At 31.1% G+C, this 5,312-nt stretch overlaps 1 pseudogene; it reads left to right on the top strand.

Moving 5' to 3' along the window:
* The first annotated feature begins 202 nt into the window (after window positions 1-202).
* On the top strand, window positions 203-321 carry LOC118609689 (annotated as a pseudogene).
* Window positions 322-5,312: the final 4,991 nt, after the last annotated feature.

Raw genomic sequence — 5,312 nt, 5'->3', positions numbered from 1 at the left:
TGGAAAGAAATGGAGTATTTTTCTATCGTAATTCATTTTTACCACACTCTTATTTGATATATACGTTAATTTAAAATCTGTATAGCTAAGGTCAGACTTTAATAAACCATAGGTTAAACCAGTACGAAGCTACAACCAGAGACATGAGCATGCCAGCGACATGCCATTAGGCTTTATATTCATCAAGAATGTATCATCTCAAGTCTGTGGCCATGCTACACTGAACAAGCCTGATCCCATCTGATCTCAGAAGCTAAGCAGGGTTGGGCCTGGTTAATACTTGGATGGGAGACCACCTAGCAAGACCACGTGTTGTAGGCATAAAAAAATAAAATAAGAGATTGTAAACTTACAAGGTCCTTGCAGTCTGTGAGGTTAACCAAGGGTTGCCTCACCTAAAGAAAAAAAATCCCAATGAGAAAAACACTATTCCTTAAACTATCCAATTAACTGAAATCACATTTCCAATTGTGCTAGAAAATACAACTTTGCTTTTAGAAATCTTATTTCTTATTTAATATTGAAGATGTGATTCTTGCCAGTAAAAATTTTATAATAGTCTTTAAACTAGTTTGAGTACATACATCCATTGTACCATGATGTTGCCATAAACAATTTAATAGTAAGATTATAAGATATAAAACATTATTAGAATATGACTTCAGAAATTATATTCTAGCATATTTGTAGCTTCCCATGATACTAGACATAGTGAGGAAACTGAATGCATATTTATTATTTATTTTGATAATATAACAGTTCCAATCTGAAAATGGATATGTGACCTAATATGAAGTTTTAGCTATACATATTTTTTAAACTGGGCTATTTTGGGACTCTATGCCTTTAATTCTACATCTTTCTTTGGAAAACATTATACTACTCAGTAGTAAAAAAACATTTGAAAAAAACAAAAATATATGTCAACTGTAATTGAAAAATAAAATATTTTAAAAAGAAGAATATAATGATAAAAATTACATCATTTTCAATTAGTTTTGAATATATACTGAGTTTAATTTTCACTCATATCTTTTTTTGTTTCTTCATGGGTTAAGTTGAACAATATTTTTAATTCAGTAGTTCTATGTAGTATTCTTAGAAAGAAAATAGGAGAAAGAAAATAACCACGGGACAGAAAGAGAAAAAGTATCAATTTAATTTTTATTTCCATTGAAGTGGCACATTTTTGGTGACTGAAAAAGTAACTGGAGAAACCATTCTTCATGAAGATTTTGTTTCAAATACATTTAAACATAGACAGAATCATTAAAAATGTTCATTGACTATTATCTATTAATATTCCCCTGACATTTAAATCTTATCCAAACCTCTGTCTCTTAAAATATTGCACAAATGTTAAGGTATTTATTCTAGCTCGAAGGGTTGTTTTAGTGAAGTAAAACCCATCTTTTAGAAATGTAATTTTGTGAAGCAGATATGGAGTCTACATATAGAATGATGCATGTCAGAAAATAAGAAAGGCAGCGTTTGTGGAAAGACCATAGCTGCTATAGGAGAGATAGATTGAATTAATCACAGAAAAAAAGACAAGAGTAGGACACCAAAGTGAAGTACTTAGATTCTGAACGCATGCAGGATGACAGAGATACAAATACATCCTACTAAAACTGTGGATGTAATTGTGATACTAAGACATCTAATATAGGATACTAATGGAAATAATGCAATGGTAGTTTAGTACAGTGGATAGACATTATATTGATAGTCCAGAAACTTACATTCTTTCATGAGCAAGGGTATTAAATAACTATGTGATTTTGTAGATTATTTGTAACTTGGTCACATATTTCCCATAGAACAGAATGACTTAATCATTTATGTTTTAGAAATACATATGGGCTCTCTCTCCTTCCAGCTATACGATTTAATACATTTTTCAAAATATACTCAAATTTTAATTAAGATGTAGAAAAGAAGGTTGATTTTTTTTCTATTATAAAATTTTTATTTTAATGCTGACTAAGGATTAAATGCATTCAGTGACTTGGAAGCAATTAATCATACAAAGATTAGAATAGAATAATGTGAATTAATTTTTGACAGTTATTACTCACTCGTCTTTGATTGATCAAGCAAGAGAAAAAAGCCCTTAGCATTTATTTTGCTTTTCTGTGTGTAAAGATCATTACGTGCAGGTACATTTAAAGTCAAGAGACTTTGTAACTCCTAAATTGTGTGACAGAAACTTGAAAAATTGAGCCTTGAAAAAGCGAGATTGTCAAAATACCCTTTAATTCTCTATAAATTATCTTGAGAATACTGTACCTTGAAGGTACTAAAAGTTCATGATTTTTTTGGTCTAGTTTGAATGTTTGACATTTTAATGTTATATTCAAAAGTAAACTATATTATACATAAAATGTCAACATTTAACTCCCTATAAAAAAAATCTGTCAAACGCTTCCATATATACCATTTTTTATGTCTATATCTCATTTTCTTTATATCAACCATAAAGTATTATTTGAAATATTTTCATAATAATACAGTAGACAAAAGGGAATACCAGTGTTTAGAAGACATGATTAAGGAGAGTCATTTTCTCTTTCTTCCTCCCTCCTTCTTTTTCTCCTTCCCTCCTTCCTTTCTTTCCTTTCTTTATTTTTTTAAATCTCCATCTCTTTTTGCAAATAAAAACCAAAAAATACTAAGACGAAAATGAGGAGGGTAAATTTTATTATTCCTGTTTCTGCATTTTCTGTTTAATAACGATGTGATGGAGAGAAATGGCATATTCAGACATCTAAGAACATTCTGAGACATGGAATTTAAATAGAAAATAAATGTATATTTACATAATTCAATCTTCATACTACATTTAAAGCAAATATATTGTTTTAAATCATCAGATAATTTTTTACTGACTGAAGAAATGGAAAGCCATGTGTAAATTCAGATAAAACAAGAAGATTCATATATTGTGAGGAATTTCCTTCATTCTTTAATATTTCTGTGATACTGTTACATTGTCAAAGTACACACGTATGTACTCAGTCACTAAGTAAAATAAATGACAGAATTATTGCAGGAATGCCACTATTATGATGATTCTGCACGTATACATTCACACACACATACACACAGATACAAACACACACCATACTTATATTTAGCTGTCAGATCTTCTTAAGCTTCTCTTGGATGTGACAGTTTTTCAGACTTCCTTGTTTTGAATGACTTTGATAGTTTTGAGGAGTGCTGTAAAATGTCCATAAATTGTGAGTTGAATGATAGCTTTTTTCATGATTATGCTATACATGGTTATTATTATTAATATTTTTTGGAAGCAGGCAGACTATGGAGAAATACTGTCATTCTCACCATTTAATATCAAAAGTACCCAGTATCAGCATGGCATAACTGTACATTTTAAATTTGATCACTTCTTGAGGTAGTGTTTGTCAGAAATCTTCCCTGTGAATCTACCCTTTAATTGCCCTTTCCATACTGTACTCTTCAGAAGTAATTCATTACATTGCATCCCACACTTAAGGAAGATGGAGTTATGTTTAATTTCCTTGAGGGAGGACAATCTACATAAATTATTTGGAATTCTGCACAGGATATATATCTGTTCTCTTCAGTTACTTATTTAGTCATTTCTTTATATGGATTTGTGGATATTTATTTTATATTATGGGTTACAATTCAGTGGTAAATTTTTTTTGTTATTGCTCAAATCATGGCAGGTTTGGGCCCTGCAATCTCTTTGAGTTGGCTCCCATGTCCTTTTAACTTATCTTCAATGTTATCTATGTGAACATGTATGTGTGTGTGTGTGTGTGTGTGCATGTGTGTGTGTTGAACACTTTAGTACCTTCTACTACTACAAGATGCTTCAAGTTTATCCTTTATTTTTTCTGTTCTAAATTCAACCATTTCTCCAAAGAGAATGATATTCAAATTAAGATTGAATGCTAAGTGTACTCATGCCTAATTGGTACCATTGTTTCTAGGCCCTTTCAACTAATAGAAAGGAGATATATGTGTGTGTATACTAACCTGTGTGTATATGCATATCTCTCGAGTGTGACATGTATTTGATCATCTGTGTCTACATTAAACTGAACATGTGTTTATATTGATGTCTCCCGCTCTAATCCATTACCGCATGGATTACTCCCACTGTGAGAAATTGGCTTTCACCATCCATAATCCACTTAGTTAATTTTATACATTAGGATTGTATCATATTGTTAACCATACCCTTGTAGGAAACAACATTATCAACTAAAGTATAATAATTTTAAAGTGTTTGCCTTTAGTCTTAAAGACTCCACTCATTTCCAGGGTTACTTAGTCAGCATCTTTTCCTTCCTCTTCCTTTACTGATCTTATTTCATTCATTTATAATACAATTACATTTTTTTTTACATCCTAGGAACCCGTGGTCTCCTAAATGATTTTTTAAAATTTGTATACAGCAAAGTTTATTCTGTGCTATAAAGTCCAATGGGTTTTGAAAAATGCATAGTGATGAAATATCCATCATTACAATATTATATAGACTAGTTTCACCACCCTAAAAATACACCTTTTATAACTGACTCACCATCCCTTCCCCCAACACACATTATCACTTTAGCACCACTAATTGCTTCACTGTACTCATAGTTTTGCTTTTTCTATGATATTATGCAATTAGAATCAAACAGTATGTATTCCTTTTATAGAATTTCTTTCACTTAGCAATATCCATGCATTTATGCATGTCTCTACATGGCTTTATAGATTGTAATTTTTAATTGATAAATAACAGGTCATTATCCTTTTACCTGTTAGAGGACATGTTGTTTGCTCACGATCTTGAGAGATTATGAATGAGAATGGCAAAAAAAATATTGTTCAGTTTTTTGTGTAGAATTAGTCTTCCAGTCAGCTAGGAAAATGCCTGCGAGCATAATTGCTAGGTTTATGTTAAAGACTATGCTTGGCTTTGTCAGAAACTGCCATACTGTCTTCTAAAGTGGCTCTACAGTTTTGCATTCTCACCATCAACGAATGAGAGTTCCCGCTGCTCTACATCCTCGGCAGCAAATGGAATTGTCAGTTTTCATTTTCTTAGCTTCTAATAAGTGTGCAGTGGTATTTCATGAAAAGAAGTAATGTCTCTTAACTGATCATGAATTAAAAAAAAATCCCTATGTATTTGCTTCAGATACCACCTAAATAAATATTGTCTTTTTCAATTCTATTCTGTATATTCTTGCTTTTGATGATATGAGACATGACGGTGTTCATAAGTTTTCCAAGAAAACGGTGTAAAACTTTATTAGATTGAACTTTTA

This window comes from Rousettus aegyptiacus, unplaced genomic scaffold (genome assembly GCF_014176215.1).
Source record: "Rousettus aegyptiacus isolate mRouAeg1 unplaced genomic scaffold, mRouAeg1.p scaffold_m13_p_11, whole genome shotgun sequence".
NCBI lineage: Eukaryota > Metazoa > Chordata > Mammalia > Chiroptera > Pteropodidae > Rousettus > Rousettus aegyptiacus.
This window is presented reverse-complemented; position numbering and strand designations above follow the sequence as displayed.